Raw genomic sequence first — 25,450 nt, 5'->3', positions numbered from 1 at the left:
CCTTGACTTCCTGAGGAGGAGCTGGGGGCCAGCACAACACCCAGCTGCCTCCATTCAGCAGGGTCAGGAGGCCATGGGAACTGAGCTGGCAGGGGACCTGCCACATCCCACGGCACACTCAGGGCATCACATGCACAGCCTGCTTTATATGGATATGCCTGACCCCCAGCAGAAGACTCGAGAAACCCTTTCCTTCATGGGGAAGTGAGAGATGTGAAAGGGGGGGAGGTGAGAGATGTGAAAGGGAGGGATGTGATGAGAGGATGTCTGGGGACTCAAAAGGAGGAAAGGAGAAGCCCTGCAGGATGGACGGAGCTGTAAGGGGCCAGGACCCTGGGGGATGTGGGGTTCCCTCCACAGGTCTCTGGGAGGTGGAAGGGCAGGTCTGTGAGGCCTTGGACGTGGAGAAACGAACATCATCCCAAGGTACAGGATGACTTCTCATCAGGTGAGACTTCCGCGCCTGATGCTTGGTAATAACCTGAAGGCATGGGTTCGCTGCCTCCGCTCTGGGTGAGGCTTCAGCTGTTAATAAACTGCAGCTGTGCCTGCAGCCTCTGTCACTGCAAATCTCTGCTGCCAGTTAAGGAAACGTCCTCCAAAATGATGAAATCTCAAGGAGGTGCAGATCCTCTGCCAGCAACAGGCTGCAGAAATCATTACATGTGTCATGGTCCCAGTTATTGGTACTTGTGCAAAGATCCAGGACACAGAGGTGGAGGATGCTGTCAGAGGCAGAGCCTGGATCAGTTTTTGCCTTAAAATAACCATACAGCCTAATAGGGTTTCCCGGGTGGCTCAGTGGTAAACAGTCCGCCTGCCAATGCAGGAGATGTGGGTTCGACCCCCTGGGTCAGGGGTCGAATAGAAAATGGAATAGAAAATGGCAACCTACCCCAGTATTCTTGCCTGGAGAAACCCATGGACAGAGAAGCCTGGCGGGCTATAGTCCACAGGGGTCGCAAAGACTTGGACATGACTGAGCAACTGAGCACATGGCCTAATAGGAAGAAATGTTGGATAAATGATAGAAAAAACATTTTTCCCCCATTAGTATAGTACACCTGAAATGCTATGATGATACAGCTCAAATGGATAGTGTCTGTAACTCACTGATCTATTTCATCAGCAGCAGGGGGACATGAATGGCACCAGGGACATACAAATAGAGGCTCATCATACAAATCATCGGTCCCCAGGCGGTGACAAAAAGGGGTTCCTTGATGGAGCACATGCAGCCTTTTCTGGGATGGTGTCTTTGACTGAGGCTGTTGAGGTCCTGCTGGCCAGGTAAGAAGCATGGCCTGTGCTGTGTGGATTTCTCTCTTTTCCTTTTAGGATTCCAACATCAGCACCTGGCCGTGCTAGGGTATAAGTTCCAATTGGGTGCTCTCTGCCTATTTCAACCAATTTTCTTTGTTCTCACCTTTTGCCTACTTTCTGTCGCCTTTGTAGCCAAGCTTCTAGGAAACGTAACATATGGACAAGGATTAGAGACAAAACAAAAAAGTGACCCACCGCAAGAAATCATTTTGATGCTTCTACCTGCTGTGGAATTCTGATGCCCAAATCTTATATACTAATTCTCAGAGAAATGAGTCCCATTTCTGCATGGATGTTCCTCAAGAGCACAGAGTATTCAAATGCTCCTTCAAGTCATTCAGAAAGAAATCACATTCTCAAAAAGGCACAATTTGTGATAAGTTGTCCGATGAAATTATGCAATGTAAGCACCGGCACAGACCAACACCACGATGCAGCTGAGGATTGCGTACATTTGTGCTCAGTCACTTCAGTCGTGTCCAGCTCTTTGTAACTCTATGGACTGTGGCCCACCAAGCTCCTCAGTCCATGGGATTCTCCAGCATGGAGGGAGCTGAGGGTTAATACCATCTTATTAAGGCTAAAGAGAAATTAGGGCTTCCCTGGTGGCTCAGTGGTAAAGAACCCACCTACAAATGTAGGAGATGTGGGTTTGATCCCTGGGTCAGGAAAATCTCCTGGAGAAGGAAATGGCAACTACTCCAGTATTCTTGCCCGGAGAATCCCATGGACAGAGAAGCCTGGCGGGCTACAGTCCATGGGGTCGCAAGAGTAGGACACAACTCAGTGATTAAACAATGACAACAACGAAAGAAAAGTTAGTTCTGGGCTTTGCTTCTTGAATACTGTCCTACCTACTCCCTGAGGTTGACAAGCTTGATTGCTGGTTTTCTTGAATGGAGAGTGTCTTTTCTTTTCCTTTTTTTTTTTAACACACACATTCATGGATGTGTCTGCCCCAACTGCCATTCGGCCAGGTTTTCTCTTGGTTTAAGAAACTCTTGTGCCCTTTTTTGTGTGTGTGTGTTGTCTAAAACCTAAGTATTTGTTTTAACACTGAGATAATAATAAAGAAGATGTAGTGTATGAGCTACAGTGAGGCACTCAAGCATCTTAATAGCCTTCAGGAGTCATTTTCTTTCAAGAATCATTTTTCTAAAATTAGCTATCATCACATCTTCAAGGAAACACTCAGCCTGCCAAGCACAGGAGGGGGCTGCCCTGGAGGCCTTCCCTTCACAGAGGACCTGCTTTTGTTTTTCATTGTTTATAAATGTGAGGAATCCTCAAGGCCAGTAACAGTCCACTCCTTTTGGCATCCTCTATCCATTTCAGCCCATTCGTAGGCTAATGTCGGAAGAATAGAAAGGAAAAGGTCAGCCAGGTCGAGCAGAACTCCTGGTGGGAGGAGAACCCCTTCTCTGTCTCTTAACCAGCAGGAGGGCAATTCATCCTCAGAGGGAAGGGCACCCCACTGCTGGTGGCTTCTGGTCAGTGACCCCAGGCCCTCAAAAGGGTGCGGCAGTCCCGGATGGGAGGAAGGATGCTACCGGGGCTGGACCACGGAGGGCGCTCGCTGGGCAAAACAAACCTTAGCACCAGGCTTCCTCTCAGGGCAAAATGTGGCGGCTGGGGCAATGTCAGAGCGGAAAAGCGTGAGCCATTTGACGTCCTATGAGCGGTTCCCAGCAAAGGAGACCCGTGTCGTGGGGTCATGTTAGGTCAGGCGGGGGCAGGGTGGATTATGAACAGCAGATGTCAGGGGGGTGGACCAGACCAGCATCACTCGCTGCTATCAGCAGGTGCCCCCACAAACCACTGTATCTATACTCTCATTTTAATTCTTCATTTTCAGTTTTACCAACTCCAGTATTCTTACCTGGGAAATCCCATGGACAAAGGAGCCTGGCGGGCTACAGTCCATGGGGCTGCAAAGAGTTGGACACAACTGAGTGACTGAACACACACAATGTTTATAACAAACTCCTTTTTGCTAAGTCACTTCAGTCGTGTCCAACTCTGTGTGACCCCATAAATGGCAGCCCACCAGGCTCCCTTTTCCCTGGGATTCTCCAGGCAAGAACGCTGGAGTGGGTTGCCATTTCCTTCTCCAATGCATGAAAGTGAAAAGTGAAAGGGAAGTCACTCAGTCATGTCTGACCCTCAGTGACCCCATGGACTGCAGCCCACCAGGCTCCTCCGTCCATGGGATTTTCCAGGCAAGAGTACTGGAGTGGTAATGCCATCGCCTTCTCCAACAAACTCTTTACAAACATTATTAATCTCATTTGGCTCTGAATGGTTCCCTTCCTCTACACCATTCCAGAGTCCCATCTTTTTCTATTATATCTCAAAGCTGGGGATGGTGCACCTTGCTTAAAATTTTAATGAAATTTTTTCCCCCCTCTGCCACAAATACCATGCTGAATTCTAGCCTAGGTCCCTGCAATGGTGGGATCATGTGGTCCCCTAAAATCCTGTTTCCCCTAACATCCTTTTTTATGTTCACAGAATCTACAGGGCTCTGAGCTGGCAGCCACTGGAGAGCCTTGCCCGGCTGGCCAACCACATGAATTCTGCCCATCAGAAGGGGAGGCCAGCTCCCAACACTTTCGGAGGAGCTCCAGGTGTAGAGGTCCCTGATCCCAGGGGGTTTGCTCTCTCAGTAGGAAGACAAAGTGATGATTCTGACTACCTTCGCTGTCCCAAGATGGGTGAGTGGACAGAGGAGAGACTGGGATTGAAGTCATCCTGGTTGCTTCCAAGAGGAGGGGACCAGAGGCGGACCGTGAGGGACAGAGTGGAGTTGGGGGCGGGGCTCAGTCCCTTCTGGCCAGGGGGGTGAGCCTGGCTGTCTGGTACGCACACGGGCGACCAGGAGTGGTGGGATACCCAGATGGACAGGGACATGACCTCTCATTGGGACCATCTTCCTCAGCAGTTCAAGGTCTGTCCTCTGGCAGCAGAGCAGATGGAAAATGGTTGAAAAGGCAGAGACTTGCTGGATTTAAAATAGATAAGCAACAAGGACCTACTGTACAGCAGAGGGAACTCTGTTCAATGTTATGTGGCAGCCTGGATGGGAGAGGAGTTTAGGGGAGAATGGATACATATATATAACTGGCTGAATACCTGAAACTATCACTACATTGTTAATCAGTTATACCCAATAGAAAATAAGAAGTTCAAAAAAATAAATAAGAGACAAAGGTTCACACGGGCAAGTGGCACTGGGCAGCTTTTAGCTCTCAGAACTTTCTGCAAGGGGGGTGGCAGGTGGTGGCAGGGCAGTGGGGTTGGGGAGCCTGTTTCTGGCTGTTCAGAGATGCACAAGCTGACTGCCAGCTGGGGTCTCTGGCTGCCTGAATCTGCTCTGGACAGAGTGGTCTGTTTGTTTTATGATAATCAGCATTCAGATATTTACACTTTATACCAGTAATGTGCCAAGGCTCACAGCTGAAGTAGCTCCAACACTCACGGTGATGGGAAGGATGGGAAGTGGCATACTGCCATGGAGATGTAAGGTTTCTCCCAGATTCGCGGTCAAAGTGTCAGTAGCCGGCAGGTGGTCCTTATGAGGGGGCCTCCAGCCAGCAGGGACCCTGCTTCCTCAAGAAATGCAGGCCTCCCTTCTTCATCTGAGAGGGTCCGGAGCATCACCAGCTGGAGACGGGATGCAGTGGTGGGGGATGCTGGCACCACCCAGGGGGCAGCTCAGGGACACCGCCCCCGAGTCCAGACTGCGGGTTGGACAGTGAGACCCACGACTCTACAGTGTGTAGCTGACCAGAAGGCCCTGAGGTCGGACAGCCTGTTCTGAGCCTTCTTGTCATGTTAGAAAAATCTGTTAAGCCTCAGCTTCTTCATTCAACATGCACCATACGTGTCCTAACCCTCATTGGTCTACAAGACTCACCACAGTACCTGGCTCACAGTGAGAGTTCAAGACACAGTAGTTTTCATTTCAGGTTTGGTATTGTGTAAAAGTAAAGAAGTGACACCGTGCAGACAGAGAGAATAGACTTGTGCACATAGTGGGAGGAAGGAGAGTGTGGGACAAACTGAGAGAGTCACATAGACATATATACGCTATTATGTTTAGATAGCTAGTGGGAAGCTGTTGGGGGCTCAGCTCGTGCTCTGATAACCTAGAAGGGTGGGTGGGGTTGAGAGAGAGATTCAGGAGGGAGGGGTTATATGTATACTGGTGGTTCGTGTGATAAAGAATCCACCTGCAATGGGGGAGACCTGAGTTTGATCCCTGGGTCGGGAAGATTCCCCTGAAGAAGGGAATGGCCACCCACTCCAGTATTCTTGCCTGGGTAATCCCAAGGACAGAGGAACCTGGTGGGCTATGGTCCCTAGGGTTGCAAAGAGTCCGACACGACTGAGGATGCACACATTCCCCCAAGAGCCCAGAGAAGAGGGCGCTTCGGAGACCGCCTCTCAGGAGTCTTCAAACAACCCACGAGGCGTGTGCACTCCATCAGAGCGGAAGTGGGCAAAAGCCACTTTCTCAAACTCCAAGCTCACGGCTCTAGCTCTGTCTGCACAGAGGAGTGCGGATAAATGTCAGGGAAGCACTGAGGCGAAAAGGAAGCTGCAAAACAAACCCAGCACATCCTACTGTTTATGTAAAATCTGACAACTCCAATACAAATGGCAGATAGAAGCTCCTTTGAGGAGGGAGGGAAGGGCCTGGGTGGGAGGAGGAGGGGTGTTGAGTTTCACCGCTCAAGCATGTCTGGAGTAAAATGGCAAAATATTCACAACCATGCAATCTGAGTTTGGAAACTCACTATTTCTGTTTTACACAGATTTCAAGTATTTACGATTTCAAACATAACAAAATTTGTCAACATAAAACTTGTCCTGAAAGTTGTAAAAACAAGAATAAGAATTCGTTAATTGTGTTTATATTTATGTTTCTGTTTCCCGATCTCTTTGGGTCATAATTCCTGCCAATACATCAGCACAAAATATAAATCTGACAGTGAATTCCAGCCTTGGTGAGGACTTTCATGTGACAGCATTATCAGTCTGGAAGAGAAAAGCTCAAAGCTAAAATGATTTATGGAAGCGTAAAAGAGCTTTAAGCTCACAGCAGGCTGTGAGAAAAACATTAATTTTTGTTTTAAAACACATATACACACTTATCATGGAGTCAAATAGGAAATCAACTTGAAGAATTAATATAAAACATGAGACTTTAAAGACACTTCTCTGTGTGGAGCTTTCAACTCTGCCCTGAGCTTCAAAGCCAAGTTTTCCATCTGCAGACCTCACCTCAGCAAAGGTGCGAGGGGCTAGGGTGGACTCAGTGGACCTCAGGAAAATCCAATGTGGTCTGGATGTTTTCGGTCCAGCCTGCTTTTCCAGATTTCAGTTTCAGAACCAGTAAAATGTTTCCAGGTTATGAAATAGTTTCTGAAGTTTCTCTGAGTTTCGGCCACCCGTGATAACATACTCTAGTTCCTACCTGCCTCTGGTCGCTGCCAGTCACTGGGTCACTGTGCCCTGGCTGAGAGCTGCACAATTGTTCTTGCATCTGGTGTGTGCATACACAAACACAGTGCTGATTTTCCATTGCTTCATTCATTCATAAACTCCACAGATACCTGCACACCTGACACATGCTGGATTCCAGGTATGCGATGTTAAACACATCAAACATACCCCCCGCCCAGGCCTAAAGTAATGTGGGAAAGACAGAACCAAGTTCACAAGTCTGGCAGGATGCTAGGCATCCTGACTGATTTTTTTCCCCCTTTTGCTGTACCTTCCTGAATTCACAGGGACAAAGAGCAGACCTTCTCTGACCCAGGATGACTGTCACTGAAGAACCAGCAGCCCTTTATGTTAATTCTCAGCTTTGAAGTTCAAAAGCTGTATTTCAAGGACTGTGGAGGGGAGGACACAGATTTGGAAGAATACTTTCTGAGCTGGTTTTCCCTTGCCCAAAAGGAGGTAAAAACTATCCCTCGTGGCTCAGATGGTAAAGAATCTGCCTGCATGCAGGAAACCCTTTTCGATCCTTGGGTCAGGAAGATCCCCTGGAGAAGGGAATGGCAAAACACTCCAGTATTTTTGCTTGGGAAATCCCATGGACAGAGGAGCCTGGCGGGTACAGCCCGTGGGGTCACAAAGCGTCAGACACGACTGAGTGAGTAGCACACACAGGCTGATGGAAAGGAGAAGGGGAATTGAAACAGGAGAGTGAGACACTCAAAATGCAGCTTCTGTGGAGTTTAGATAAAGCTGCATTTCTTGAAACCCGGGGATGTGGGTTGAAGATGCTGCATCAATGGGGGGTTAGGTTGTGACGGTGGTACTGCCCGTATGATCTCTCCACCCCTACCCCTCACACACTCATCTCCTCAAGCGCTCTTCTCCCCAGTGACCATGGTCATCTGCTCCGGGGCCAACCTCAGACCCATCCTGCAATGAACAAGGGAGCACCTGAGTTCCCCAAGATACCTTGAGCTCTGCGAGGATGACTCTATAGACTCATGGTCTAGGGAAATGCGGCACGCTACCTGTGAATACAAAGTTGGATGTGGTCACAGTGAGAACACAGATCCCAGGGCTGAAGTGCACGCCCTTGTTCTGTCTTCTCCTGTCATTAAGTGATGGAAAGAGATGGAAATATCTAAAAACCCACAAAAACCTCTTCCTCTCGCGACACATTCCATGTCATCTAATGATACTAAATAGATTGAACCATATTTTACATCCACAATCTTATAAAGTCCCACGGCTGAACAGAGTGCTGCAGGAATTAAACAGGAGGAAAATTAAGAATAGAATGACTATGCTGTAAAGTCTATAGAGTCATCCTCGCAGAGCTCAAGGTATCTTGGGGAACTCAGGGGCTCCCTTGTTCATTGGAGGATGGGTCTGAGGTTGGCCCCAGGGCAGATGACCGCAAGGTGGCTCCCAGGGCTCACAGACAGGACCCCCAGGGTCCGTGTTCCTGAGAAAAACCCTCGGCAAGTGGAGAGAAGCATGGGTGCCCCACGTGTTATGGTGGGACCTGCGCTCCTCAGTCAACGTCTACTGTCTTTGTTCTTAGCTGGAAAATTAGGAACAGCTGCTCTGAATGTCTCACAAAGTGATTGTGGGGACAGATTGAGACTGGGAGCCAGAGGGACATGGAGCTGGAAAGAGCCTTATTATTATTGTGCATCGTCTTCTCTTGGTGGTGAAGACACAGAGGTTACAGAACAACACTTCTGTGAGTGGTGCTACACATACGAGAAAAATGAGAAATGGAGACAATGGATGACACATTGGAGACAATGAAGACGTAGAGAACAATGGATGGACAGCAAGGGGGAAAGGGCCAGGGGGAGGATTAACTGGCAGATTGAGGTTGACATATATACACTATTGATACTAAATAGAAAATAGATAACTAATGAGAACCTACTGTAGAGCACAGGGAACTCTACTCAGTGCTCTCTGGTGACCTCAATGGGAAGGAAATCCAAAAGAGTGGAGATCTATGTATACATACAGCTGATTCACTTTGCTGTAGTCGCTCAGTGGTGTCCTACTCTTTGCAACCCCATGGACTGTGGCCTGCCTGATTCCTCTGTCTGTGGGATTCTCCAGTCAAGAATACTGGAGTGGGTTGCCATTCCCTCCTCCAAAGGATCTTCCTGACCCAGAGATCAAACTCTAGTCTCCTGTGTTGCAGGCAGATTCTTTACTGTCTGAGCCACCAAGGTAGCCCATAAAATAGAAAGCTAATGAGAGCCTACTGCATTGCACACGAAACTCTACTCAGTGTTCTGTGGTGACCTAAATGGGAAGGAAATCCGAAAAAGACGGAACATATGTATATATATTCACTTTGCTATACAGCAGAAATTGACACAACAGTGTGAAGCAACCATACTCCAACAAAAATTAATTAAAAAAATGAAACCTCCTGGCATCTGCTCCAGACTTGAACCAAAATCCCAGAGGCAGGGCCCACGTGCCTGCATTGCATGTTGGCCCTTGGATGGCTGCATGAGTGACTAAAACCTCAGAGCAGGAGAGAGAACAGGCACTGCCCTCCCATGCAGTCAGGAGGTGGTTTGGCAGGAATCCCCAAACTACCCACAGAACCACCCACAGATGCTTGTCTGACCACAGCTTCCTAATCCCCATCACCTCTCCCCAAACCAGCCACACCCACCTTGACCCATGCAGCCCTGTGCAGCCCTGGACCCCACAGGTGAGACTGGGCTCCCAGCTGAGTGCCTCTGCGAGGGCCATTTCCTCTGCAGGAAAATGGGGGCTGTCACCTCAGGAACCAGCTGGGGCACCCTTCCCTGGCTGCTTCCTGTGCTACCCAGCCCTGCATCCGTGCCTGCTTCTCCCACTGGCAAGGGACTTTTAACACCTGAGGCACAGATACATGAATAAAAGAAACAGCAGAGTGTAATTATGCTTACAAAAACTTTCCCATAGCGTTGAACACTACTGCCTTTGCAAATCATACCCAGATTCCCATTCTACAGAAGGAAGATGTTAAGGAGCTGAGTCACAAACACCAGTTCTCTCTCCTCTGAAAGGCTGAGTGCCATCACACAGCTCAGCCGGTCTTCCAGAGGATTTTTATTAGATTCTACACAGTTCATGTGCTTCCAGGCATGGGTGCTCCCAGAATGGTCACCCCTTCTTCCTTTTTTCCTTTTCCACACTCTCTACTGGATTCTGGAATGGTCTATGATAAACACAGCTTGTAACAAACCTTTCAAAAGGAACTTCTCTAAATGCCATCCCTGCTCAGCAATGTACAGGTAAAAGTTTTAAAATTGGCTCTCAGGCAAGGGGAGTGGGGAGAAGACCTGATTTTTAGCATTTGCCTTTCTATGGTGTAAGTATTTCCACCACAGCCAATTTGAATCTACTTATGTGTCCTTATTGAACTCAGAGGTGGGAACAGACACAGAAGCTCATCTCAGTATTTTTACTACACAGATGCAATAGATGCAAAGGACTCCTGAAGGAGAAAAGGCAGAAGATGTGATGAAACTTAGGAATCGATGAGTTTTGAGAGCTGACCATCTTTGTTTTTAATATAATTTAATAATTGGCTCACAAAATTCCTGGGGGCTTCTCAGGTGGCTCAGTGCTAAAGAACCCGCCTACCAGTGTAGGAGACACAGGACATGTGGATTCAATCCCTGGGTCAGGAAGATCCCCTGGAGGAGGAAATGGCAATCCACTCTAGTATTCTTGCCTGGAAAATCCCATAGACAGAGGAGCTGGGAAGGTACAGTTCACGGGGTCACAAAAGAGTCAGGCATGACTAAGCGACTGAGCACCCATGCACAGAGTTCCTGAACATTGGCAAGGGAGCTGCAGAAACTGGGGCACCTCACCCCTCCCAGAAGAAGTCTAACCTGCAAGGGTGTTCATGCCAGGGTTCCTGGTTGTTCAGACACCTGGAGGGCTTCAGGGTCCTTTAAACAGATGCAGAAGTACAAGTTTAGACCTTCGAGGAGGGTGCCATGTGGCTACCAGACAGCAGGTGTCTGTATGGCAGTGACAGGTGCACGTGGGTGTCAGTCCTGCTGGTGAAGGCTCGGCTTTGGGGAGAGGGTCTCCAGCGCTGCTGGCTTTCAATGCCCAGATGACAGGATGGTGATGATAAAGCTGGTTTGCTGTTTCTTCCCAGCATGTCCTGTTACACACATTCACATGTCTTGACTTTTATCTAGGTCCCGCCTTCTTGTAAGACTCTACATCATGATGTCCAAGCTCTGGGATCCATCAGCCTCAGAGGCTTTCGCTTCACAGGTGAGGGTGCTGAGGTTCAGGGGAGGGCACGAATTCTCAGGGGAAAGTGATGGGGGCTGGCAGCCAGGTTTTGTCTTTTTATAAAACCACTTGCTGTTCAAAGTGCTGAAGGCACTCTATTTTATTTGCTTGTTCATCTGTACAGGCACTGACTCATTTCCAGAGGGCTAATAAGATTCATCCTCCGTGACTTATGGAAACCTCTGTGCAGCCTGCTCAGTTCTGGAGGTGACACTGAGTGGCCTGGCTGCATCTGACCAGCTGCCTGTGTTTAAGCCTCATCCGATGGTAGAAGGAGTAGAGCTCACAGGCTCCAAGTGTGCTGTTGTGTCAGTGATAAACCTAAGAATGACCTGTGAGCTGGGCGCTATGAGTGCCTTAGTTTCATGATGAGAAACCGAGGTTAAGAGTCCATGGGACATTAGTCGGGCCAGCTTCACAGGCACACAACCGGGAGCCCTACAGGAACCCGGGTGCAAAGGGCCAGCCTTGGTTTCCTGCTCCCCTGTCGCTGTCTTGGAGGTCTTCAGAGTTGTGTCTTTGATTCTGTGTATTCTAAGTGAAGCTGGAAGGGAGACCAGGACCATGGAGCATGTGCTCCAGCAGAACAGAGGTGGAGTATTCTCTGTGCAACCACCAGTCCTTGCTACTCATCCATGTGCGGCAGCTGAGTTTTTGTGTGGACATAAGTTTTCAACTTCCCTGGCAGCTCAGATGCTAAGAAGTCTGCCTGCAGTGAAGGAGACTCATGTTTGATCCCGGGTTGGGAAGATCCCCTGGAGAAGGAAATGGCAATCCACTCCAGGATTCTTGCCTGGAGAATCCCATGGACAGGGGAGCCTGGTGGGCTACAGCCCATGGGGTCAAAAAAGAGCCAGGCACAGTTTAGCAACTACAACAACAACATCAACAACATAGAATGTATAAACCCAAGAGTGAACCCAAAGGTTAACTATGGACTTTGGGACATTATGATGCATCAATGTAGGTTCATCGGATTGCAACAAATATACCATTTGGGGTATGCTGATAATAGAGGATGCTGTGCAGGTGTGAGGCAGGAAGTCTCCATATGTTCTGCTCATTTTTGCTGGGAACCTTAAGCTGCTCTAAAAGTCTGAAATTTGTTTTAAAAAAATAAGAACAGAAAGAAGAAAAGAAAAAAGAATAATGACCACAAATTCCTCCAAAGTGGAGGCCTGGAATCTGAAACTTAGTCTGTTGGCTCCAGAGTTCATGTCTCTCACAGCGACTGCCCTCTACAGTTTACAAAGGGTCTCCCCATACTGTCAAGTCAGTGCCATATGGGTTTCAAATTAAATGTCCAGTTCTGACCTCCGGTGCGCTCAAAAGAAACTTTTCACAGCTCATAAATCGTTAGCACCTGCTATAATAAAGTAAGCATCAGTGTTCAAGTCTCCAAGCAGAGGTCAGGGGCTGAAATCCCCTGCCACGCCCCCACAGTGCTCTTGTAGGTATGGATGCAATGAGGTGTGTGTCGGAGAAAGAGATGGAGACGGAGGCTGATGGCAGGGAGCACGGAATCCGGCACGAGAAACGTCATCCGCCCTCCCTCAGGGGAGAGTCTGGGAGCTGCGGAGACCATGACAAGAAGCCAACTTAGTTCTCTTTTTAAGAAGGAGATGTCTGACCTCAGCACGTTCCTGTTCCCACACTTGTTAACTGTGGCCAAAGAGTGTAAACCAGGGAGTGAGTACAATAACAACCCTGTGAGATGCACGATTCATGGAAGGAGTATCCTCGGCCCCTCTCCTTGACTCCCCAGCCCTGAAGATAAAGAGGCGGTGGGTGGAACTCCACTGCTTGATGGCAACAAGCCCAAGTCTGCCATGAAAGGAGCGACTTTTACTCAATAAATATCTACAGGATCTACTGGAGGAATGTTTGAGCTGGCAACACAAAGGCAGACTACATAAGTTTCCACATCTCAGAGTCTTTTTTTTTTTTTCAAGTAATTAATTTATTTGATGGGGGATAATTACCTTACAATACTGTGATAATCTTGCTATACATTGACCTGAATCAGCCACGGGTGCACACGTGTCCCCCCATCCTGAACCCCCCTCCCACCTCCCTCCACACCTCATCCTTTTGGGTTGTCGCAGGGCTTTGGGTGCCCTGCTTCACGCATTGAACTTACACTGGTCATCTGTCTTACATATGGTAATATACATGTTTCAATGCTATTCTCTCAAATCATCCCAAATTATCTCGGCTTCTCCCACAGAGTCCAGTGTTCTTTATGTCTGTGTCTCCTTTGCTGCCCTACATGTAGGATCATTGTTCAGTTCAGTTCAGTTCAGTTGCTCAGTCATGTCCAACTCTTTGCGACCCCATGGACTGCAGCATGCCAGGCTTCCCTGACCACCACCAACTCCCGGAGCTTGCTCAAACTCATGTCCATCAAGTCGATGGACATGAGTTGGATGGTGATGCCATCCAACCAACTCATCCTCTGTTGTCCTCTTCTCCTCCTGCCTTCAATCTTTCCCAGCATCAGGGTCTTTTCCAATGAGTCAATTCTTTACATCAGGTGGCCAAGGTATTGAAGTTATAGCTGCAGCATCAGTCCTTCCAATGAATATTCAGGACTGATTTCCTTTAGGATTGACTGGTTTGATCTCCTTGCAGTCCAAGGGACTCTCAGGAGTCTTTTCCAACATCACAGTTAAAAAGTATCAATTCTTTGGTGCCCAGCTTTCTTTATAGTCCAACTTTCACATCCATACATGACCACTGGAAAAACCATAGCTTTGACTAGATGGACCTTTGTTGGCAAAGTAATGTCTCTGCTTTTTAATATGCTGTCTAGGTTGGTCATAGCTTTTCTTTCAAGGAACAAATGTCTTTTAATTTCATGGCTGCAGTCAGCATCTGCAGTGATTTTGGAGCCCAAGAAAATAAAGTCTGTCACTGTTTCTACTGTTTCCCCATCTATTTGCCATGAGGTGATGGGACCAGATATCATGATCTTAGTTTTTTGAATGTTGAGTTTTAACCTAGCTTTTTCACTCTCCTCTTTCACTTTCATCAAAAAGCTCTTCAGTTCCTCTTTGCTTCCTGCCATAAAGGTGGTGTCATCTGCATATCTCTCCCAGCAATCTTGATTCCAGCTTGTGCTTCATCCAGCCTGGCATTTCGCATGATGTAATCTGCATAGAAGTTAAATAAGCAAGGTGACAATATACAGCCTTGAGGTACTCCTTTCCCAATTTGGAGCCAGTCCATTGTTCCATGTCTGGTTCTAACTGTTGCTTCTTGACCTGCATACAGATTTCTCAGGAGGCAGGTAAGGTGGTCTGATATTCCCATCTTTTGAAGAATTTTCTACAGTTTGCTGTGATCCATATAGTCAAAGGCTTTGGTGTAGTCAATAAAGCAGAAGTAGATGTTTCTCTGGAACTCTCTTGCTTTTTCTATTATCCTCTCTATGAGGCTGAAGGTAAAGACCCCCCCGAACTCCGAGGGGACCCCCTCCCCTGACAGCTGCCCTTCACCCATCCTGATACACAGCTCAGCTGGACAGAGCAGGTGCCTGGCCTCTACACTTGGGAGACAGATCATCTTTATTTACCTGTTTGTCAGGTTTGCTTGTGTTTCAGACAGTAAGGAATCTGCCTACAGTGCAGGAGACCTGTTCAATCACTGGGTCAGGAAGATCCCCTGGAGAAGGGAATGGCAACTCACTCCAGTATTCTTGCCTGGAGAATCCCATGGACAGAGGAGCCTGGAGGGCTACAGTTCATGGGGTTGCAAAGAGTCTGACATGACTGAGCACACACACAGCACAAACAAGGGAAAGGCAGGACCTCTTGTAAGATCTGAATTATTCATCATCAGTTTCTAGGAGGCCACAAAATTGTCTTGACTTTGAGGTTCCCTGCCTGAGAGTAAATCTTCTCAAGCAGTCTATAACAGTTGGAAAGAAGAAAAACAAACAAGCAAAACACTCAGCCTACTGCGAAAGTCAAGGCTGAGTTTACACTCTCCTGAAATGTTGGGGTCCACTGGAAACCAGCTTCAATAACCCATGGTTCTGAATTCCCAGAAGAACACAGCACAAGTTGGTGAGCTAGTTTGATCACAGGCTTAGGCCTTCCTGACTGGCATCACGATTTCAGAACCCAGTAAGAGAATTTTTTACCCACTTTCAGTTACCAAAGACCTTGTCCAGGACAACAACATAATTAAAAAGTGCAGAGAAACCAACTGGTGATGCAAACCTCATTAAGTTGGCATAGCGTGACTCATGAGGAAAATTAAAAGGGCTCAAGGGTGTGCAGAGAGCTAAGGTCCTACTGTTTTCACAGATTTTCAATTTTAATATATTACCACAAATAGCAGTAGCACTGATTATTGTGGGAATCAACCCAGGCCTGTGACAGTGGATGGTGCTGTGCTAAGTCATATCTGACTCTTTGTGACCCCATGGACTATAGTCCACCAGGCTCCTCTGTCTATGGGAATCTCCAGGCAAGAATACTGGAGTGATCTGCCATGTCCTCCTCCAGGGGATCTTCCCAAGCCAGGGATTGAACCCATGTCTCCTGCACTGGCAGGTGGGTTCTTTACCACTAGCGCCACCTGGGAAGCCCAAGAGTGGATGGAGGTTCCTCCAAAGAGCTTCCTTTGCCAGGTGTGTATGTCCAGAACAGACCTGGGTCGGTGAGACTTCGTGGAGATCCTGAGTGTTGCTGGTGCTGGGGGTTGTCACGGGACGGAACTGCCGAAATGCCACAGGCAGCAATGCGGCTGCTAACAACCAACGCACATGTTGTCATTAAAATCCACTTAACTGGATTATGAAAGTGATTTAAAATGACTTCCTTGGGTGAGAGGAAAGCCACGCTTAGGTACCTCTCTTTTCATTTGTAAGTCATCCCTTGTATCTTAAGCATACTTAAATGGAGCAAGAACAGTTTATTCAAATGCTCCATGTATTTTTTTTTTTTAAACTCCATGTGCTTTCATTAAACTCCTGCAATGTTCTATTTACTACGGAGAATCACTTGAAGTCCCTAACTTCAACCACTGGTGACAGTCTTTATTTTCATTCTAGTATGGATTCAGAGTAATGGAAAGAGTTCCTTTAATTAACTGACTCACTCAGGGCTGCCCCGAGCCCTCACTCGACCTTTAAGGAAAGCAATGCAGAGCGCTTAGCACATAGAGGACGTAGTCTGGGAAGATGCTTGGAAAATACAGGAAGCGCCATATAAACTCTCACGACTCCAAATGCAGCTGACCCTCTGTCCCTCCCGGGAAGATGCCCTTAGTCTGGGTGGCTGTCTCCAGCAGGGAGTGCTGGCAGAACGTGTAATGGCCATGTGTGACACTCAGGCCAGGTGTGACACACTGGTGGGGACACAGCACAGTACTGTCTCTGGCTTCCCACCAAAGGTGTGTGTTACCTTCTCCACCTGCACCGGGAGGGCCAGAACTCAAAGCAGTGCACTTACAGTTCTTTGTGTTCAGCTGAGATTTGATACTTTCCTGCCCAGGGACCTTTCCCAGATTTTAATATCTGTTCACAGATGATTCATGGGCAAGCAGGAAAAAACTGCAGCCCAACCACAACCACCACCAGCCCATCCCTGGGGACCAGCCTTATTATCCCACCAGGGGCTGCTAATGTGCGTGGTTCTGATTGTTAGGATTTGATACGTTTATGGATCCGAGATGAGTGCTTTTGTAAACTCTCCCTGGGAAGGTCCTACCGAATTTATTTACTAATTACTGGCCAACTACACATGTCCCTCACTTCTGAATGCTCTGTTAAAGAAAGGAACAAAGATGCCCAACTACATCTGGGATCATTATGAAAAGAGAGGCGCTTTTCAGGTGTTCTCTGTGAGATTCAGGGAGGCATACAAATAATAGGGTTGAATGGTTTAACTCTGACTTCCTAAAGTAGCTAACAAAATGTGAGAAAAGAAAGGCCTGCTCCAGACCCGACATATTCCATGATGTCACTGCCCTGGCACCTGGAGATCATCAGATGCTCGAGGTTTTGCTTAGGTGGTAAAGAATCGTCTGCAATACAGGAGACCCAGCTTCAATCCCTGGGTGGGGAAGATCCCCTGGAGAAGGGAATGGCAACCCACTCCAGTTTTCTGGCCTGGAGAATCCCATGGACAGAGGAGCCTGGCGGGCTGCAGTCCATGGGGTCGCAAAGAGTCAGAAAGTGAAATTCACTTTTGTGTATCTTGGTGTGAACTTTACCATCTGTCCTCTGTTCTCCCCACACAAGCAAGGGGGCCTGTGACAGCCCCTGCGTTCTGTTCACCCTACAAACTGCCAGACACTAAAGGAAGGACACTTGGTTTTGAGGTACATAGGTGACTGGACTTGACTTTAAGCAAAAATGTCCTTGGCAAGCACACAGGATAAACAAGGGGAATGTCGAAATATCTAACTGCAACCCTCAGTACTGCTTTCATCCACCATGTAAAAACACAGTATAAAGCAAGCACACACCTGACCTTCCTCCTCTAATCCTGCTCTGAATCTACCTCCCCCTGCAGGGAACTTGAGTTGTGATACCAGGAGTCCAGTCACCTGGCCCAGCCCAGCACCCTAGATACCCTGCTGGAGATGCCACTGCAGGATCTGGTCCCAAGCATGAAACTCATCCTGCACCTACCCGGGTACCGGGAGATGCTGACGCTGTAAGAACCCTCACGCTGCACACAGAGAGAAAAGATCGCGTGTTCCCACACGCAGTCTTTGTTGTTGTGCAGTCGCTCAGTCATGGCCAACTCTTCTGTGACCCCCTGGACTGTAGCCCACCAGGCTCCTCTGTCCATGGGATTCTCCAGGCAAGAATACTGGGGTGAATTGCCATTTCTTTCTCTAACACACGGTCTACTTATAATAAACTAAGAATGCAGTTTAAACCCTAAACATTTTTGAGATCTTCCTAGTCCACTGACAATGTGGAATTCTCCAGAGATGACTGATACAGGAAGAAGAGTGTTCTCTTGGTCAGAAGGCCAGGGTCCTCATCCTGAGTTTGCTTCTCAGCAGCTGTGAATCCCAGCCAGGAACGTTTACTTGTCACGATTCACATTCTCTCTCCTCATATTTGACATAGAGTCACATCAGTCCCGGGATGTGTTCCTCCCATATTTAAGTGTGAATGTGTGTGAGGGTGTGCCAATGTGTGTGTGTGCTTGCGTCGTCTTTTAAAAGATAGTCCTCTTTTTTTTTTTTTTTTTTTTTGGCACTGGGACTTCTCAGGGGTATAGTTTTCCCAATTGTAAAATATAATTTACATAGTAAGACCCTTCTTCTAATAGGAAAAGCAAATTCATTCATTTAATCATGCACCTATTGGATTAACTGTATCATTTAGAAAACAAATTCCGTATTAATTGCACTTTTTCCTACCCATCTGTGGCCAGAGGTACAAATACAGGTTTTAACACACTGCAAAAGAGCCATCAATAGACTTTCAAGGAAGCTACTTTTCACATTAATTTCTGATTCATGAAAGCTATTGGGGTATCTACAAGATTTACCTTTTCCCAAATGTAATTTAAAGCCAAGTTATTCTACGCTCAGTCACTCAGTCATGGCCAACTCTTTTGTGACCCCATGGACTGTACCCTTTCAGGCTCCTCTGTGCATAGGATTTCTGTGCAAGAATACCGGAGTGGTTTGCCATTTCCTATTCCAGAAAGTCATTCTAGAAGCCACAATAATTAGCAACATGCAAGAACATGTACTTGAAAAATTTGTATAATTTGAACGCAGAAAACCAATGGTTCTAAAGTTAATATAGCATTCTTCTCTCAGGCTCAAATCCTAGAAGCAGGCTGGCATAGGACTAAGTATGTGAATTTTAAATTTCTGAAAACAAAGGCTTCTGATCAAGACACTGCAGGATTTTTCTTGACGATGTATTCTCTAATGCTTTAGCCAATATATTTCTAAACATCCCAAGAGGCTACTTTCTAGGCTTGCACTCTTTGACGACCCAATAACTCAAAAGTGTGTTAGTTGCTCAGGTGTTTCTGACTCTTTGTGAGCCCATGGACTGTAGCCTGGAAGGCTCTTCTGCCCATGGGATTTTCCAGGTAAGAATACTGGAGCTTGTTGCCATTCCCTTCTCCAGGGAATCTTTCCAACTCAGGGATTGAACCCAGGTCTCCTGCATTGCAGACAGATTCTTTACTGTCTGAGCCACTAGGGAAGCGTCAAAGCACAGGGTAATTCTCTTGAATCTTAGCTTATATTTTTCTTTGGAAATGTCACTGCTGTCACACCCCGTGAGCCTGAATTTCACCCTACTACTGCATGACCGGATATCCCAAATGGCCTGGGCCACCTTGCAGCTGCAACTCAGGCTTCTGTCTGCCTCCAGGTTCCAAAAGACACAGACTCCAGGTCCTGTGCTTGCAGCCTGGACAACCTTCTGGAGCCAGCACGCCTGGGTGGGGCTGGGAGCTCCCAGTCAGTGCCCTTCCTCTTCAGAGTGGTATCTCATGTTGCTGTGTGGCCTTTGGAGACACCCAAGTTCAGTTTAGTTCAGTTGCTCACTCATGTCTGACTCTTTCCCATCCCCATGGACCACAGCATACCAGGCTTCCCTGTCCTTGACCAACTCCCAAAACCTGCTCAAACTCATGTCCATCAAGTCGGTGATGCCATCCAACCATCTCATCCTGTCACCCCCTTTTCCTCCTGCCTTCAATCTTGCCCAGCATCAGGGTCTTTTCCAATGAGTCAGTTCTTCGCATCAGATGACCAAAGTATTGGAGCTTCAGCTTCAGCATCAGTCCTTCCAATGAATCTTCAGGACTGATTTCCTTTATGATTGACTGGTTTGATCTCCTTGAAGTCCCTTCTCAAGAGTCTTCTTCACCACAGTTCAAAAGCATCACTTCTTTGGTGCTCAGCTTTCTTTATGGTCCAACTCTCACATCCATACATGACTACTGTAAAAACCATAGCTTTGACTATATGGACCTTTGTTGGCAAAGTAATGTCTCTGCTTTTTAATATGCTGTCTAGGTTGATCATATACAACCTTTTCTTCCAAGGAGCAAGTGTCTTTTAATTTCATGGCTTCAGTCACCATCTGCAGTGACTTTGGAGCCCAAGAGAATAAACTCTGTCACTGTTTCCATTGTTTCCCCATCTATTTGCCATGAAGTGATGGGACTGGATGCCATGATCTTAGTTTTTTGAATGTTGAGTTTTAAGCCAACTTCTTCACTCTTCTCTTTCACTTTCATCAAGAGGTTCCTCAGTTCCTTTCTGCCATCAGGGTGGTGTCATCTGCATTTGGAGACATCCAAGCCCAAGTTCAGATCCCAGCTCTGTTCTCACTCTTGAGGCAGCCACTTCCTCCTTCTGAGCTCAGTCTCATAGCATGGCCCAGGTTATGGCCAAGGTGCCCCTTGATGCCCTGTGCAGACATAACAGCAGGGTGGGGCATGAAAAGTCTCAAAGCAGAGGCTCTGATTATTCTTGGCGTCACTGCTCTCCCCAGGACTATGGGCTGTTGGAAGGGATGTCCAGTATGGATAACTAAAGGTTCCTTCTCTTCTGAGCAGGGGAATTAGCTTTTCGATACGCCAGAAAACACAATTATCCATTCCACTTAATCCCCATGCTGGAAGACACCTTGGAGAGAGTTTAAGCAGAGTCTTCATCTGGCAGCCCTGAAAACCATGCAGGTCTGTGCAGAACTCGGGACCAAGAGGTCGCCCTCCTGCTTCATTCTCTGAGAAAGTCCAGCGCAAAACTGCTACCCCAACCCTCACACTTGTTAGAAACAACATCTGCCTGGAACTGGGGATTCTTTCCTGGAGAAGACCACAGCGGGCAGCGGAAAGCAGGAGGTGTATGGACAGGTCTGTTCAGACAAGTCCCTGAGAGTGGGTGGCGGTGCTCTGATGTCAGTCCATCCACAGGGCAATTCCATGTCAAAGCAGGAGGGACTTGGTGCTGGGAGGCAGACTGGAACCTGCCTACGGCCAAGGGAAGACAGTAGGCAGACCACTGCGGGAAACCCAGCTTTTACCAAGTGGCAGCTCTGGGATGGATGTGAGGGCTGGACCAAACTACTGGCTGAGGACTGCTAGGGCCAGTCTCACACCCTTTACATTAGGGCCACCACTTCACCCACAGGCCAGGTGTGTTCCATGCATTTTGAATTGCATCTCTTCCCCATCAATTTAGGGGGGGGCGGGACGGGGCTTAGAATTTAAGATCAGGATGGGATTTTGTAAGAGTCATAATAAATCCATGCTTCTGCCCAAGCCCCATGTTTACACATAAATCACTCAAAAGTAGAAAAATGGCAGATGTAGTAATCCACAGTCTGATGTTTATGCATAAGAGTAGCTGGTCACATCTTCCAGCACACTCAGGGTTTGGACTTGACACCAACCTGTTAAGAACATTGAAAACTGCTGTGTAAATTACACCTGCAAAGTCCTGATTCCAAAATTAGTATCTGATTCTATGTAATTATTTCTCTTACTGTCAGTTGTCAATTTAATCCCCTAGTTCTTTTTAAAGGAGTGTCCAATGATTAAAATTGCAAAGCTTGACATACCCCTACCTTGAAGGCACTATCTTTGCTAAGACATTCAAGCAAGAAAAGTAAAGTAGTTCACTTAATTTAAGCAATTACAAATTAAGATGATATAATAGAAGATCCAGGAGGGAGAAAAAACACTGTATACTTAGGTGAATATTAAAACAAAGGCTGTCCCAATTATTAATGCATAAAACATTTTTTATGCAAAAGCATCAAGAATGAGACAACAAATCCAGACATTAATTAAAAGTTTCTCAAAGGTCAAATATCTCCAAGTTTCTGGAAAGGAACTTGTCATTGGCTTACCTAAGTAACAGGTACAAAAGTATAGAAATAAATTGGTATTTATAGAAAGACTTAAGCACTGAGAAACACTTGGATAAACTGTAGACACAGAGGATAAAACTCCAGTTAGTATAAGCATGCACACACTTCATCATCTCAGGAAAAGGAGAAGCTCAGAAAAAAAGAGCTCCAGAAACAAACATCTACAGGAATTTCTCAGCAACCACTTCACTGTTCAACTTATCTCACAGGCTGGCCACAAATCCTTCCCCAGACCCAACTGATGTGTTCACCCCATGAGTAAACTTTTCCCTCTTAATTATTCTCATCAGAGACTGAGCAGCGCTGCCTGCTCTTCTCTACATAATAAATCCATTCACATATTTTCAGATGTGAAATTATCTCAGCTTTGAATCCTACAGTCTAAATGTCCTCAATTCTTTATCTTTACTTCCCAGATCGCAGGTACCACTTACTACATTCAGCAAATGCTGGTTTCTGCTGAGCTCTCTCCCACCTTTGGCCCTTCTTGTCTGAACTTTGGGGTTCAGAACCCCACTAAGAGCTGAGGTTTATTACACAGTCTCTACAGAGATTTAGCACAAAGCTTCAGAAGCTTCACCTGCACCAAGCAGAAAGGAATACCCCCAGTTTACCTCACTCACAACAAAAATTTTATCAAGAATTCCAATATGTTTGAGTGACTTTTCTTACACTCAACTGTAAAATTCAAGGCAATTCTTCCATTAGTTTCCAGCATTCTCCACTCCCTACTGCCAACAGTTTTCCTGATGCATGTGGGAAATGCGAGCCTTCAAGGGTTGGAAAAATTTTGGTTGCCAGTTTCAGAAAAATAGCAGGGTAAAAATAAGCTCAAGGCCACACATCATTTCTCCTTTTAAAAGAAAACGTCAACCCCAAGTTTGCAACAACAGCATTTCAATTTTTGAAAACCACGGGTCATGAATTTTATTTCAATATGGCAAAGTATGTCGAACAAAATTAAAAAAAAAAAAAGTAACTATCGAGTAACCCGCCCGAGGCATTTAAAATGTGCAGAAAGTCCTTAAAATGCTTTCCGAGTCCCCCAGCAATGTCCTCACCAAGCATACAGCCGACCGAGCTGGGGATCAGCTGGCCCCTTCCCGGTCAGAACGCCAACCGCACACAAAGCAAAGATTCCGACCAAATATGGTTTGCCTCTCCTCAATTTTTCAGCCTGATCACTAAAAATACGTTCACAACCAATCCAGCCAAGCATTACTCTTCTCCCAAAGTGCTTCTCGGATTATAAAACAGCTTTGAAAGTTCAGCCTGACAAAACAAACACGGTACCAGGGGGAGAGACCTGGAAGGCGTTCGCAAAAAGTCTCATTTAAATTCCTGGAAAGCACGGCTCTTCAAACAGCTATTCGGATCGCTTTGGAAGGAGGCAGCAGCCGCTTAGCTCCAGCCAGGAGTTTCACTCCGTTCCATTCCCCTGCATCGCAAAATCCGAAGGAGATGGACGTTGCATTCCATACCCCCGAATGCATCAAACCTCCTTTCGGTACATGGTGGAAAGTGGGACAACTCCGAAGCCGCCCTCCTCGCGCCAGTGCGCAAGAACGAACACCCCACTGTTCAGGATTCACAAGATCCTTCTGCCCCAAACGTTTCAGCTACAGAAAACTAGAGATCAGTGCAACGCACTTTAGACTTTAAGAAGCGCAGTTGTGCCTGCGGGTGGGGCCGAGAAGACAATTAAAGACCTCGAGCCCCTTCCAGAGCCAAAATTAAAGATCAGTGTCACTGAGGGGCACACTGTGTCCCCCTATCCCCAGAGCGCAAGTCTTCCGGTGGGCTCACCTCTCGAGGAATTTCCTGCTTCTCCCCCCAAAACTGTCCTCAGCGCTCCCCCTACACCCCACCACAGGTCTGGGAGCGGATCGCCGAGTCTAACTCGGTGCCGAGTTGCGCCCGGCTCCGGCGACCCAGCGGCAGCCGTCTGGCACCGACCGACCCCGAGCCCTCGGTCGCCCACCTTTTCCGTACTCCGCGCCTCCCTGCGTCCGACCCCGCGGCGTGGAGTCGGGGACGAGCGTGTCACATCTTCTTCTCCCGCGGCCGCTCGGGTGCGCGCCACGCGCTCCCACAATTGCATGGACTGGAGCAGAGAGCCGGGGCCCGGGCGCCAGACGTGCGCGCGGCTCAGCGGCTCCCGCAGCAGCAGCCCGCCTCCGCCGAGCAGCCTCCTGGCGCCGCCCCAGAGACCCAGCGACCCGCGCTCCCGTCCCGGGCGGCCGGCGGGGTCTTCTCTGGTCTTGATCGCTCGGTGCTGGGCGGCGAAAACGAGCGCGGGGGACTCGGCCTCCGGGCCGGCGCGATGCGCCTCATTGTTCCAGGCGGCGGCTCCCTGCTCCCAGCCCCCGCGCAGAGCCTGCGCCGCGCCCCGCCCAGCGCTCCCCAGCGCCCACCCCTTGCCCCCCGCCCCTCCGCCTCCGAGGCTTCCTCCGGCCTCCCCTCGCTGCCGTGCTCACCTAGCGGGCGGCAGCTGGCCTCGGGAAGTTCCGCGACCACTCCCCACTGCTTGGCGGCGGCGGCGCAAAGGGTACAAGGTGGGCGCTCCCCGGCTGCGAGCCGAGCCCCGCTGCTGGCACAGAGTGATCGTAGACTGGGGCGTCGCGGTAGCCTGTAAAGGCACGCCTGTCCGCGCCGCCGCTGCCAGACAGTCCCGGTCCTCCGAGGGTCACCTGCACAGGCTCCGCCCGGCACCGCGCGCCGCAGCCGCTGGCACTCGGGCCTGGCCGACGGCGGGGATGCTGTGAGCTGTGGGGCCGGGGTCGGGGCACTAGGCCCCGCGGAAGTGAGTCTTTGTGCGGCCCCGCTGCGACACACTCTACCGCGGCGCCGAAGGCCGGGCTACCTGCGCGCGAGGCAGCGCCCAGGAGCGGGCCGGGTGGGGCGCAGGGGAGCGAGCGCAGCATCCTCCCGGCCCGCAGGCTCCCTTTGTTCCGCCCGCTCGGCCGGCTCCGGGCCGCCGCCCGGCCCTCGCTCCCGGAAACTCCTCGGAGGCGCAGGGGTCGGGGTTGTAGCGGGAGTGGCCACCTGCCCCTGGGAATTCCCTAATGCACCCTCTGCCCGGCCATCCCCGCCGGGCCGGCAAAGTTCTTCGGACCGCGGCCCCCAGGCTGCAGGCCCGGCGCGCGGAGAACAGGCGCTGGAGCCGGGGGTGGGGCGGCAGATCGGATGTCCCTCTGCCAGCGTGCGGAATGTCCATTTGTCGCCGCGGCCCTCGTCCCTTCTGAGGGGACCGCAGCTGGTCCCTGGGACCAAGAACACGACGCGCTTTGTTTGCTGGTAAACACGCGCCTTTGAACTTCAACGCGCTCCCCGCGTGCGCGAAGGAGGCGGTAGGCAGTTCCCCACCCTGTTGTCCTCCGGCGGCCCCAGAGGGCTGTTGGGGTGGGGGTGGGGGAGCCACCTGGTAGTGGC

The 25,450-nt window shown here is 48.7% G+C and overlaps 1 protein-coding gene across 2 annotated transcripts in view; it reads right to left on the bottom strand.

Annotated features, from left to right (window-relative positions):
• Positions 1–24,655, bottom strand: part of ST6GAL2 (ST6 beta-galactoside alpha-2,6-sialyltransferase 2) — a 58,856-nt gene extending 34,201 nt beyond the window's left edge. The window contains exon 1 of one of the 2 annotated variants that reach the window (XM_006055972.4): positions 24,496–24,655. The gene's annotated coding sequence lies outside the window, so the exon portion shown is untranslated. Of the gene's footprint in view, positions 1–23,999; positions 24,350–24,495 lie in introns of those variants that run through there. The other variant, XM_006055971.4, reaches the window with a different exon arrangement.
• Between the last annotated feature and the right edge of the window lie 795 nt (positions 24,656–25,450).

Source organism: Bubalus bubalis, chromosome 12 (genome assembly GCF_019923935.1).
Source record: "Bubalus bubalis isolate 160015118507 breed Murrah chromosome 12, NDDB_SH_1, whole genome shotgun sequence".
NCBI lineage: Eukaryota > Metazoa > Chordata > Mammalia > Artiodactyla > Bovidae > Bubalus > Bubalus bubalis.
Note: the sequence above shows the minus strand (reverse complement) of the source record. Positions and strands in the feature narration are given on the sequence as shown.